Source organism: Giraffa tippelskirchi, chromosome 6 (assembly GCF_054371585.1).
Source record: "Giraffa tippelskirchi isolate mGirTip1 chromosome 6, T2T-mGirTip1v1.2.pri, whole genome shotgun sequence".
NCBI classification, from domain to species: Eukaryota; Metazoa; Chordata; class Mammalia; order Artiodactyla; family Giraffidae; genus Giraffa; species Giraffa tippelskirchi.
The window spans coordinates 126,328-141,055 of NC_137280.1; the positions used below are offsets into that span (position 1 = coordinate 126,328).

Sequence of the window (14,728 nt, forward strand, 5' to 3'; positions counted from 1 at the left end):
GGAGTTCATTTTTCAGTGTCATATCTGTCTTTTCATATTGTGCAGCTGAATATTAAATGCCAGCTGAATTGCTAGGCAGTTAATATTCAGGGAGATCCAGGTTTTTGTAGTTGTTCAGTTGCTAAGTCATGTCTGACTCTTTGTGACCCCATGGGCTGCAGCACGCTAGGCTTCCCTGTCCCTCACTGTCCCTGGGAGTTTGCTCAAACTCATGTCTGTCGAGTGGGTAAAGCCATCCAACCACCTCATCCTCTGCTGCCCCTTCTCCTCCCATCCTCAATCTTTTCTAGCATCAGGGTCTTTCCCAATGAGTCGACTCTTCGCCTCCAGTGGCCAGAAGATTGGAGCTTCGGCTTCAGTCCTTCCACTTCCAACGAATATTCAGGGTTGATTCCACAAGAACTTTCTCTCCAACACATACAAATTATTAGTACACCTCAGCTAAAAAAAAAAAAAAAAAAAAACTAAAAAAAAAAAAATCAGCCAAAGGTCTAAATGCATGTTTCTCTAAAGAAGTCATAGAGACGGTCATAAAGCACATGAAAAGATGCTCAGCATCACTAGTTCTTTGAGAAAGGAAATCAAATGTACAACGAGGCATCACCTCACATTGGTCAGAATGGCCACATCAAAAACCTACAACAATAAATTCTGCAGAGGGTGTGGAGAGAAAGAAACCCTCCTGCACTGTTGGTGGGAATGTAAACTGGTACAGCAATTAGGGAGAACATTATGGTGGTTCTTTTAAAAACTAAACACTGAAGTACCCAGTGACCCAGAAATCCAACACCTAGAAGGAGATTCAGAAAAAAAAAGCAACATTTTAAAAGACACCCACACTCCACAGACCATGGCAGCGCCGGGTCAACAGTCAGGACAAGGGAGCGACTTCAGTGAGCAAGGACAGACAGACGGACACAGAGAATGAGGCACATATACACAATGCAATATTGCTCAGACATAAAGAAAGATGAAGTAACACCATTTCCAGTTACAGGAAAGAAATTAGAGGTGATCAAACTAAGCGAAATAACTGAGAAAGGGAAAGTCAGATAATAGAGAGTATCACTTCTGTGGAATCTAAAAATGGATACAAATGAACGTCATTACAAAAGGCAAACAGATTCACAGACTCAGAAACGTATGGAAAGGTGGCCAAATGGAAAGGTAGCAGGGGGTGGGGGAGTAATTAGCTGGCACAGATCAAGATTTACATGTCAAAATGGGTGCAGTTGTTGATGTTTAGTTGCTCAGTCGTGTCCAACACTTTGCAACCCCGTGGACTGTAGCGGCCAGGCTCCTTTGTCCATGGGAGTCTCTAGGCAAGAATACTGGAGTGGTTTGCCATTTCCTTCTCCAGGGGATCTTCCCAACCCAGGGATTGAGCCCAGGTCTCCTGAAAGTCTCCTGCATTGCAGGTGGATTCTTTTACCACTGAGCGAGCAGGGAAGCCATAAAACAGGTGCTGAAGGGCTCTAAATAGTCACAAGTTTGACAGGGCTTTAAATGACATCTGCCCTCAAGAAATGTCCGAGGTATTTCATCAGAAAAGTATTCCAAACAGGGCCGAGATTCAAGACGCCATTTTCAAGAGGTAAATTGTACTCACAAAGTATAAAATAATAAAAGCACATGGAAAGATACTCCACACTAATCATTATTAAATCAATGCCAATCAAAACTACCATAAGGTATCACCTCGAGCTGGTCACAATGGCCATCATCAAAATGATCTACAAAGAATAAAGATAAAATAAATAAATAAAACAAAAGATCTGCAAAGAATATACAGAAAATGAAATCCTCCTACAATCTTTTTGAGAGTGTAAATGGTGAAGCCACTATGGAAAACAGCATGGAGATTCCAAGAAACACAAGACACAGAGGTATCATATGACCCTGCAATCCCACTCATGGGCTTATGTCCAGAGAAAGTGAAGGGAAATTAGCTCAGTCGTGCCTGACTCTTTGCAACCCCATGGACTATACAGTCCATGGAATTCACCAGGCCAGAACACTGGAGTGGGTAGCCTTCCCCTTCTCCAGGGGATCTTCCCAACTCAGGGATCAAACCCAAGTCTCCCTCATTGCAGGCGGATTCTTTACCAGCTGAGCCGCAAGGGAAGTGCAGGTCCGCAGAAAATCACCATTCAAAATGACACGTGCCCCTTGATTTTCAGGGCAGCACTATTTCAATAGGCAAGACATGGAATCCACCAAAAGGTCCACTGACAGAATAATGAAGACTAGGGGGTACATCTATACACTGGAATACTACTCAACCATAAAACAGAATGAAATAAGGATGCTGTCAGCAGCATGGATGGACTAAGAAATCATCACAGTAAGTGAGGGAACTCAGAGAGAAAGATAAATATCATGAGATATCACTTACAGGTGCAATCTATAAATTCATACCAATGACTTAATGTACAAAACAGACTTCACAGCCTGGAAAAAATCAAACTATGATTATCAAAAGAAAGTTAGAAAGAATGGATAATTAAGAGTTTAGGATTAACTACACACACTAATATCTAAAAAATTAATAATCAAATAGGACCTAGTGAATAGAACAGGGAACTCTATTTAATAGACTGTAATAATCTATACGAGGAAAAAAATGGAAAAAGAATAGATACGCTTCTATGTAAAATCAAATTAAGTTCCTGTACTGCTAAAACTAACAAAACAATGGAAAACAACTTGATTCCAGTAGAAAATAAAAATTAAATTACCTGAAATCCATCTGGGGAACCCCAGACAGTGGCGACCCTATAGATTAGATATGTGATATGCTATGACATTAATATGACACCACCAAAGGTTTTCACTCAGCAGAACACAGAGCAGCAACCCATTCAAAGGTGCCTGACTTCATGTGAATGTCCAAAGATGAAGAGAACAAAAAGGACCACAGGTTAATCAGGGCAACACCCTCATTTCAGATGCTGGGAATCTCCGAGGGGCAAGAGCAGACACAGGGTCTCCGAGTACGGGATCCAGACCCACGTGGATGGGGTGAGACACACACAATCCCCGGACCCTGCGTCTGGGGTCGCGTGACTCTTGGTTAGGACACCAGGTCTCTGCTGGCTGGGCCCCTAAGGCGGAAACGAGTGGGTTCCTGGAACCTCCTAGGAGGGTAGAAAGAAGCGTAGAGTCTCCTCTCCCCACACTTGTCCCAGGGAAGTCCTCCCCTCCCGCCCTTTGGTTCTGTCTGATACTGTTTTTACAGCTGTCATGATAATGTTGAAGACACTACCTTGGTTCCAGCAGGCTCGGTCCTTCGTTTTCCCGCTGGGGTGTTGAGAAAACACACCGGGCGCGGGGCTAGGAGACGAGGGGCAGGTCTGGTCTCTTCTGAGCAGGGACGGCTGACCGGAAGGCAATCACAGGAGCAACCTCACCTGCTGCCCGTTGGTTTTCTGCCTCATCCCAGTACCCTCGAATCAATTTACCAGGTGAACCTGCCTTCCTACTCAAACTGAATGTGCTGGAAAATGGGACTAATTACCAGGTAGCCCACCTGAGGTGTCTCTGTGAGCCCCAGGGCAGGTGAACCTGGCAGGAGGAAAGACTAAGAGCCCTGCTGCAGCCCTGACCCCTGGGAGGGCCACGGAACCCCACTCAGAGGAGGGCACGTTACCCAGAGGAGCCCACCTCAGCTGCAGACCCCGGACCTCTGAGCACCGACATTCAGACACAGGCACGGAGTTTTCCAGGACAGGCCCAGTCTGCACCCAGCTCTCCACACGCTAGTGCACACAGAACATGGTCGGTGTCAATATTCTCACACTATTTCAATAGGCAAGACATGGACTCATTGTAGAAAGCACGCAGTCTTATCTAAACATAATCAGTGAAGACAGGATTGAAAAGTCAAAGTGTTCATCATTCAGACAAATCTGACTGTTTGTGACCACATGGACTGTAGCCCTCCAAGCTCCTCTGTCCATGGGACTCTCCAGGCTAGAATACTGGAGTCTGTTACCATTCCCTTCTCCAGGGGATCTTCCCGATCCAGAGATCAAACCCAGGTCTCCTGCACTGCATGCAGATTCTTTACCATCTCAGCCACCAGGGAAGCCCCTAGAAAAGACTTGCTGCTGACTTAGGGAGGTCTAAATCTACCATGTAGACAGAATGTGGTCAGGTTTAAACTAGCATAAGGTTGCTCTCCCTGGAGGCACAGGTCACACACATGCAGGGTCTCTCATCGTTGGACAGGGGCCTCACCTTCCTGCGGGAAACAGAAAGTAAGTTTCTTAAAGAAAAAATCATCACTGGGCTCCGCATGTCACCCACACCAGGAAACTGAAAGAACCTTTGTCATTAAACACTTCAACAGGAAAAACCAAACCGTTACCAGTGTCTTTGGGCACATGGTGGTCAGGATCCAGGGGAGATCCAGGGGTTTCTTAGAGTTGAGCCCAGGGTCCTGTACAGACAGACAGAAAGTGCCCTGATTTCATCATCCAAGGCTTCCAGGAGGAGGCAGCCACACTGGAAGCCTTCTAGAAAAGGATATTCTTTATCAGAATAAAAATTGTTGAAATTGAAAGCATATTAGTTATTATTTGCCAACCTAAAATATTCTTAAAAGCCTGGACCCCAGATCCTTGCGGTTCCCACTGGTTCCTTTGTGTTCAGACTGTCAGGGTAGAAACAATCCATCATTTCAAATTAGTTTCTTCTAATTCTGTTATTTGCTATTATATGAAGGAAAGGTCACACTTGAAAAAATACATAGGAAAATTCCTGCAAAAAGATTGAGTCGAGGACCCCATAAGCTGCATGAACTCTGCCTTCTAACAATTTCAGTTTCAAAGACCGAGGGCAGAAGAAGAGGGGACGACAGAGGACGAGATGGTTGGATGGCATCACCGACCTAATGGACATGAATTTGAGCAAGCTCTGGGAGATGGTGAAAGACAGGGAAGCCCAGCGTGCTGAAATCTATGGAGTCACAAAAAGACACGACTGAGTGACGGAACAGCAACAAGCTTCAATTTTCTGCCTGGAGAAATCTGATAAAATAGGCATCCTGATTTTTTTCAATTCTCTCTTCAAACTCTGCTAAAATGAAATTGATATTCATATCAACATGTAAGAATTTCTGAGTTTTGACATGTCACACCAAGGTAAGAGGTGCTGGTGAAAATAGAACGCTACTGGTAGGCAAAACATTCTTAAAGTTTTGTTTCAAATTGGATTTAAATACAACACTACATGGTTATATGAAGTATGAACCAAGAGTCTAAATATAGCAGGCAATATGTAAAAGCAAATTTGATATCCCATATGTGAGAGTAAAAGCTACTGGTTTTTGCAGCAGTCATGTACGGATATTAGAGTAGGACCACAAAGAAGGCAGAGCATCGAAGAACTGATGCTTTCGAACTGTGGTGCTGGAGAAGACTCTTGAGAGTCTCTTGGACTGCAAGGAGATCAAACCAGTCCATCCTAAAGGAAATCAGTCCTGAATATTCATAGGAAGGACTGATGCTGAAACCAAAGCTCCCATCCTTTGGCCACCTGATGTGAAGAGCCGACCCACTGGGAAAGACTCTGATGCTGGGAAAGATTGAAGGCAAATGGAGAAGGAGATGACAGAGGAAGAGATGGTTGGATTGCATCACCAATTCAATGGACAACAGTTTGAGCAATCTCCAGGAGATGGTGAAGGACAGAGATTCCTGTCATGCTGCAGTCCATGGGGTCACAAAGAGTCAGACACAACTTAACAACTGAACAGCAACAACCACGTGAGAGTAACTGTTTCTTGTCAGATCTGCAGCTGGTATGTGCAAATTGGTTTAGAATACTCTCCAACATAGATTGTCTCTAGGTCTGATTAAGTGTGTCACAAGGGCATGAATCAAAATGTGATGTATTAATTCCAGGATGGAATAGAATGTTACTTTGAACAGCCTGTAAAACTTACACAGAGTCTGTAGTCCACTCAAGATGTCAAATAATAAAACATTTACCTCAAATTTAAAGCCTCTTGGAAAGTTGTGTTCTAAACATTTCATAGATTTCTTTTCTTTTCTTTTTTTTTTTTTTTTTAGATTTTTTTTTCATAATCATTTTTCACAGTGATAACATTTTAACTCCTCAGTTGCTGATGTTGGTACCAAGATAAACTTGTCCTCATTGGTGTGGGAGATAAAGTTGATCCATTGTGATTGTTCTCTGGTCAAATGACTCTCACAATTTCTAATTATGTTCTACATCCACAATATTTCTTTTTATATCCATCAAAGTCTACTTCTCAGATCTTCATGTACACCAAATAATAGATACCTGGTGAGTTCAGATTACATTTAACACTCTTTCCATAGCTTTTCCCATGTCAATTGAATCAGAACAAGGTGAAGCATGGAGAAGAGTTGAAATTTTCAATGATTTCTAAGGCCTCTAAAAAAAACATTAGACAGAAATCCTAGCCTTTACTGGTCTATAGGAAAGAATCACAATGTGCCTTTTTCATGAAATTGCAACAATTGACTCACTAGAGTTGCAATTAATTGGAATTATGCTTGGAATGATTTCAGTTGAAACAGTTTGGATGTGGGCATGTGAGGATATATATAGGATGATACATACTTAAGGAGGTATCAACAAGTATGAATCCATAAATTGATGAGGTATACTTTGTAAACAAAGATGAAACATTTAACTTGTTTTCATTATCTGATCCTTCCAGAATTTGCCATCATCTACTGACTCCCCTGTGGACTTATTGCCACCAGATTAAAACTAGTTACAGGAATCGTGGTTAGCTTTGTTCTCTTTGTTTGAAATTGTTTATGTTTCTCTCTCCTAGGATGCTCTTATAAATGCCACTATCTGTATCACTTATTTTGTCTATAAGGTTGTCTCTTGCATTTTCCACTGTGTAACCATCTTCCTTGTATACAGATATTTATATGTCTATGTATATAAATATCTATGTCTATATGTATCTATAATAGATATTTATATCTGTATGTGGCGTGCTGCGATTCATGGGGTCGCAAAGAGTTGGACACAACTCAGCGACTGAATTGAACATAGATATTTATGTATATATGTACATAGATATTTATATGTCTATGTATATAGATACTTATGTTTCTGTGTATCTAGGTATTTATATATCTATATATCTATGCATATAGACATTTATATATCTATGTACCTAGATATATCACTATCAGTCTGGACATTTATATACATATGTACCTAGATATTTATAACTATGTACACTTATGTATACACAAATAGGTGTTTTACCAGTGTAACAGGGCCTGGCGAAAAGGGAACGCTCCTACAAAAAGAGTCAGACATGGCTAGGCGACTGAACAACAAAATAGAAAACACACTCGGTTCACCTGCCACCAACAACACATAGTATCTCAGTGTTACTACAATATAAAATAAAGGTTCATTTAAAAAAAGAATGCCCAGGGGGACTTCCTTGCAGTTCAGTGGTTAAGATTCTGTGCTTCCAATGCAGAGGGCGAAGGTTCGATTCTTCGGCGGGGAACTAAAGATCCCACAAGCCGCATGGCATGGCCAATAAATAAAATTATTAAAATAAATAAATAAGAATGTTCAGGAAGAACACACAGGCTTTTGGGTGTTTCTTCAGGTACGTTCCGTATTAAATTACAGTCCTGAGTTAAAACTCAAAAGCTTTCATTTCCAAGGAATCACAACAGGGCATGAAAGAATCCTGCCGCCTTGTGGCCATTCCCTGCAATAGCAACCTTAAGAGTTTTGCTTATGAGTACCTCTTTGTTGTTCAGTCCCCAGGTCGTGACCCACACTTTCCTCACTAGGACGTGACACCGCCTCTCACCGCTCCCTGACGTCTTTCCTCTCTAGGACGTCACGCCGCCTCTCACTGGTCGGTGACGTCTTTCCTCTCTAGGACCTGACGCCTCCTCACACCGATCCCTGAGGTCGTCCTCTCTAGGACCTCAAGCCACCTCTCATTGGTCCGTGACGCCTTTCCTCTCTAGGAGCTGACGCCGTCTCTCAATGATCCATGACGTCTTCTCGTGACGCCTTTCCTCTCTAGGACCTGACGCCGCCTCTCACTGCTCCGTGACGTCTTTTCTCTCTAGGACCGGACGCCGCCTCTCACTGATCCCTGAGGTCGTCCTCTCTAGGACCTCACGCCACCTCTCACTGGTCCGTGACGGCTTTCCTCTCTAGGACCTGACGCCTTCTCTCACTGGTCCGTGACGGCTTTCCTCTCTAGGACCTGACGCCTTCTCTCACTGGTCTCTGAGGTCGTCCTCTCTAGGACCTGATTGGGGGGCGGGGTTCTCTCACTGATCCCCGAGGTCATCCTCTCTAGGACATGACGCCACCTCTCACTGATCCCTGACGTCTCTCCTCTCTAGGACGTCACGCCACTTCTCACTGGTCTGTGACGTCTTTCCTCTCTAGGAGCTGACGCCACCTCTCACTGGTCCGTGACGCCTTTCCTCTCTAGGACATGACGCCGTCTCTCAATGATCCATCACGTGTTTCTGTGACGTGTTTCCTCTCTAGGACGTGATGCCGCCTCTCACAGCACCCTGACGTCTTTCCTCTCTAGGACCGGACGCCGCCTCTCACTGATCCCTGACGTCTTTCCTCTCTAGGACCCCACGCCAACTCTCACTGGTCCGTGACGCCTTTCCTCTCTAGGACGGGACGCCGCCTCTCACTGATCCCTGAGGTCGTCCTCTCTAGGACCGGACGCCGCCTCTCACTAATCCCTGCGGTCTTTCTCTCTAGGACGTGACGCCGCCTCTCACTTATCCCTGACGTCTTTCCTCTCTAGGACCTGACGCCGTCTCTCAATGATCCATGACGTCTTTCTGTGACGTCTTTCCTCTCTAGGACCGGACGCCGCCTCTCACTGATCCCTGACGTCGTTCCTCTCTAGGACCCCACGCCACCTCTCACTGGTCCGCGACGCCTTTCCTCTCTAGGACGGGACGCCGCCTCTCACTGATCCCTGAGGTCTTTCCTCTCTAGGATCTGACGCCTCCTCTCACTGCTCCGTGACGTCTTTCCTCTCTAGGACGTGACGCCACTTCTCACGGCTCCGTGACTTCTTTCCTCTCTAGGACCAGACGCCGCCTCTCACTGATCCCTGAGGTCGTCCTCTCTAGGACCAGACGCCGCCTCTCACTGATCTCTGAGGTCGTCCTCTCTAGGACCGGACGCCGCCTCTCACTGCTCCTTGATGTCTTTCCTCTCTAGGACCGGACGCCGCCTCTCACTGATCCCTGACGTCTTTCCTCTCTAGGACCTGACGCCGTCTCTCAATGATCCCTGACGTCTTTCCTCTCTAGGACCTGACGCTACCTGTGACCGGCCCTGACTTCTTTCCTTTCTCTATGCCCTTTGACAGCCCCCTTAAGGTCCTCTCCGCAGACCCCGTGCGCCGCCGCTCGTCCACTTACGACTCCCCACTCCAGGTCCCCTTGACTGCTACCCTCAGGGGCCTCTCCGCGGACCACCCCCACCCCGCGCCCAGGTTCTCTCCGTGGGTCCCCCCAAGTCCTCTCATTGGCCAGAATCGGGTCGCCAGTTTCTTTCGACGGCCCGCCGCTGGTCCCCTCTCGTCGCCTGCCAATGGTCCTCTCATTGGCCAACTCCTGGTCTTCACTATTTCACGTCTCTGGACCTCACTACGACCTGACTCTGGTCCTCGCTATGCCCTTACTCTGGACCTGACTACACTTTCAACCGTGTCTCTGGTCCTCACTTGGGCCTGACTCTAAAAGAACTGTTAAAAATATGCCATACAATACCTACATAAACAGAGTGAAGTTATTTCAAACACAAATACAGATCACTTCAAAGCAAAGGAACTCAGAAGCACCTTCCAGATGAGATTTCCTGGAATGAACAAACACCAAAATGAGAACCAAGATTATCCTAAGTCTACATAACCACAGAGGGCATGCCAGCGAGTTAGCACACAGTCTGAGTTCTTGAAACACCCCGAGTGCTACTTTCCTAGTTTCCCAGATTAATTCCTTGGAGTAGGACATTTGGAACAGTCCAGACAGGATGGAGAGAGGATTGTCCTCAAGGCAGAGTTGGTCTTGGCAGCGGCTAGGGCAGTCCCTCTTCAGTGTCTGCTCCTGCCCTGGAATTCCAATTGCGAGATGGGGTATGACTCAGTCTCAGCCTTTCCAGTCAAGAATGCCAGGTGATCTGCCCTCTAATGGAATTCTCCAACCTTCCACTCTTGAAAGAGGCTGGCATGGAGAAAATCTTGGAGCATCTGATCAAGTCAGAGGACCCCCAGGGGCTATCCCCAAGTCAGCCCGACAATGAGCACCAAATCTGATCCCAAAACGCCACCTCTGTACACCTGTGCCAATCTGAATCTCAGAGAGAGAGTTTCAGGTGAAGTAGAAAAGCATAGCTATGCTGCTTTGCTAGCAAAGAGGGACACAAAACTCATGCCCTCAAACACTGCCCCAAGGCAGGAGCATTTGCTTAGGAGTTTTATAGCTATGGGCTTCCCTGCTAGCGCAGCTGGTAAATGATCTCTGTGTAACGCAGGAGACCCTGGTGCAATTCTTGGGGTGGGAAGACTCCCTGGAGAAGGGATAGGCTACCCACTTTATTATTCTTGGGCTTCCCTGGTGGCTCAGCTGGTGCAGAATCCACCTGCAATGCAGGAGACCTGGATTTGATCTGTGGGTTGAGAAGATGCCCTGAAGAAGGGAATGGCTACCCACTCCACTATTCTGGTCTGGAGAATTCCATGGATTGTATAGTCCATGGGATCACAAAGAGTCGGACTGAGTGACTTTCACTTTATAGCAATGGTTAAAGGGCAGAGTTGTAAGGATTAGGGTGTGTACAGGGCCTGAACTCCCTTCACCTGACCTCAGGTGGTCCCTTGGTGAGCTTCTCTGGAATGAAGAATGCTACAATTTTCCATTTTGCTGGAGAGGATGTTTCAGTTCAGTTCAGTCGCTCAGTCGTGTCTGACTCTTTGCGACCCCATGAATTGCAGCACGCCAGGCCTCTCTGTCCCGAGAGGATGTTTAGTTGGGTAAAAAGTTTAGAGATATTTTTATGTGTATCCCTTTTGACAGAAACAGGACACTGACCCAAGACAAAATATGCTTTCTTGAGTGCTCTTCTCTCTGCATCCCCTCCCTCCCCTGATTAGCACCTCTTCCAATCTGCCCTTTGGAGCTCAGGGTAGGTCATGGAGCCGGGAGGCTATTCCCAGCAAAGAAACAGGGGACATGGGAAAGGCTTCTGGGCTCAGGAGCCCCACAGGGTCCTGCTCGATTTCACTCCCAGGCCCTGGCCCTACACTAACTATGGCCCTGAGCTGTCCATGATGGCCTGAGCTTTCCCAAACTGTCCTCTTAACTCTCTCCCTAACTAAGGCCCTCATGCTGGTTGTAACGAACACCCTGACAATATCCCTGGGACAAATGGTCTAAAGTGTCTTTTACTAAGGTCTTCAAGTTTTCTCTGAGGCCCTGACACACTCCCTAATTAAGCCCTTAACTCTGTATTTAAGTGACGGCCTGATGCTCTCCCTCTCTCAGGCACTGAAGATGCGCCCCTGATGCTCTCCCTCACTTCAGGGCACTAAGGATTGAAGAAGTCTCTACCTGAGGGGCTGGTACTGTCTGTAACCAATTTTATGACTCTTTCCCTAACTAACATCCTCATTTTGCCTCTAAATAACAACCTGAGACTCATCCTAATGCCCTGATGGTGTCCCTAATAGCCCTCAGTATCCTTACTTTTGCCATGATCCTGTCCGTAACTAAGGCCCTGAATATGTACTGAAGTAGGTCTCTGATGCTGTCCCTAACTAACACCCTGACACTGGTCACAACTATGAACCTGATGCTAGCCCTATTAAGGTCCTGAGATGCTGCTAAGTAACAGCCTGAACTTCTTTAAGGCCCTCAAGTTATCTCTAACTGAAGCCTTGAAACTGTCTTTAACTAAGCCCCAGACACTGTCCCTAGCTAAGGCCTGAACTATACTTTATGAAGGCCCTAAGCCTGTCCCTAACTCTGACACTGCCCCTAATTGAGGCCATGATACTGCCCCTTATAGCCTAAGCTGTCACAAAATAACACCCTGATCCTATTACTAAGGCCCTAACTATGTCCCTAAGAAAGTCACCGAAGTGTATCTAACTAACAGCCTGAACTATCTCTTACTCAGGCCATGAAGTTATCTCTGAGGTCCTAACAACGTCCCTAAGTAAGTCCCTGTTGCTGGCCCTAACTAATGTCCTGCTGCTGAATCTGAGTCCCTGATGCTCTTCCTGTTATCCTTTGCCCTACCAACAGAGTTTTGCCAAGAAAACACACTGGTCATAGCAAACACCCTCTTCCAACAACACAAGAGAAGACTCTACGGTCAATACTGAAATGAGATTGATTATATCCTTTGCAGCCAAAGATGGAGAAGCTCTATACAGTCAGCAAAAACAAGACTGGGAGCTCAGATCATAAACTGAGCCATAAGACAGTGGCTCAGATCATCAACTCCTTATTGCCAAACTCAGACTTAAATTTAAGAAAGTAGGGAAAACCACTAGACATTCAGGTCAGCAGTGACCACAGGACTAGGAAATGCCAAAGAATGTTCAAGTTCAGTTCAGTTCAGTTCAGTCGCTCAGTCGTATCCGACTCTCTGCGGTAGTTTGAGCATTCTTTGGCATTGCCTTTCTCTGTGATTGGAATGAAAACTGATCATTTCCAGTCCTGTGGCCACTGCTGAGTTTTCCAAATTTGCTGACATATTGAGTGCAGCACTTTCACAGCATCATCTTTTAGGATTTGAAATAGCTCAACTGGAATTCTATCACAATTGCACTCATCTCACATGCTAGCAAAGTAATGCTCAAAATTCTCTAAGCCAGGCTTCAACAGTACGTGAACCATGAATGTCCAGATGTTCAAGTTGAATTTGGAAAAGGTAGGGAACCAGAGATCAAATTGCCAACATCAGTTGGATCATCAAAAAAGCAAGAGAGTTCCAGAAAAATATCGACTTCTGCTTTATTGACTACACCAAAGCCTTTGACTGTGCGGATCACAACAAACTGTGGAAAATTCTTAAACAGATCGGAATACCAGATCACCTGACCTGCCTCCTGAGAAATCTGTATGCAGGTCAAGAATCAACAGTTAGAACTGGACATGGAACAATAGACTGGTTGCAAATCAGGAAAGGAGTATGTTAAGGCTGTATATCATCACCTGGCTTATTTAACTTCAATGCAGAGTACATCATGGGAAATGCCAGGCTGGATGAAGCACAAGCTGGATCAAGATTGCTGGAAGAAGTACCAATAACCTCAGATACCCAACGACACCAGCCTTATAGTAGAAAGCAAAGAACTAAAGAGCCTCTTGATGAATGTGAAAGAGGAGAGTGAAAAAGTTGGCTTAAAACTCAACATTCAGAAAAATAAGATCATGGCATCTGGTCCCATCACTTCATGGCAAATAGATGGGGAAACAACGGAAACAGTGTGAGATTTCATTTTCCTGGGCTCCAAAATCACTGCACATGGTCACTGCAGCCATGAAATTCAAAGATGCTTGCTCCTTGGAAGAAAAGCTATGACCAAACTAGACAGCATATTAAAAAGCAGAGACATTACTTTGCTGACCAAGGTCCATCTAGTCAAAGCTATAGTTTTTCCAGTAGTCACGTACAGATGTGAGATTTGGACTATAAAGAAAACTGAGCGCTGAAAAATTGATGCTTTTCAACTGTGGTGTTGGAGAAGACTCTTGAGAGTCCCTTGGACTGCGAGGAGATCCAACCAGTCCATCCTAAAGGAAATCAGACCTGAACAGTCATTGGAAGGATAGATGCTGAAGCTGAAGCTCCAATACTTTGGCCACCTGTTGGAAAGAACTGACTCATTTGAAAAAAACCCTGATGCTGGGAAAGATTGAAGGCAGGAGAAGGGGATGATAGAGGATGAGATGGTTGGATGGCATCACTGACTCGGACATGAATTTGAGCAAGCTCTGGGAGTTGGTGATGGACAGGCAAGCCTGGCCTGCTGCAGTCCATGGGGTCACAAAATGTTGGACACGACTGAGCGACTGAACTGAACTGAAGCTCTTCCTAACTAAGGTCTTGATGAGGACTCTACCTAAGGCCCAGACACTGTCATTAATAACCTAACTCTTTCCCTATATAACACCCTACTTGTGGCCCTAACTCATGACTTGAAAATGGTCCTGTTTCTCTGATCCTGTTCCTTCATAAGGTTAAGAACCTCCTCCTCACAAAGGCCCTGACACTGTCAATAATAATGACCTGACTTTTTCCCTAAGTAACACCCTGATTTTGTCACTAACTAATGCCCTGACACTGGTTCTAACTACAGCCCTGACGCTGGTCCTATTGAAAGCCCTGAGATATCCCTAAGGAACAACCTTACCTGAAGCCTTGACACTGTCCCTAGCTTAGGCCTTGATGCTGTCCCTTATAGTCTATGCTGTCACTAAATTTCCCTCTGAATCTGTCCATAACCAAGGCCCTGAATATGTCCCTAATAAAGTCTCTGAAGTGTCCCTAATGAACAGCCTTAACTGACTCTTGCTAAGGACATCAAGTTATCTCCAAGGTCCTGACACTGTCTCTAAGGCCCTGATGCTGGCTCTAACTAACGGCCTGACGCTGACCCTTACTAAGTCCTTGCCCAGGAGTTGTC

The 14,728-nt window shown here is 45.5% G+C and overlaps 1 long non-coding RNA gene across 1 annotated transcript in view; it reads right to left on the reverse strand.

The window, feature by feature from the left end:
• Positions 1 to 14,728, reverse strand: part of LOC145508618 (uncharacterized) — a 152,277-nt gene that overhangs the window by 112,304 nt on the left and 25,245 nt on the right. The window lies entirely within an intron of this gene.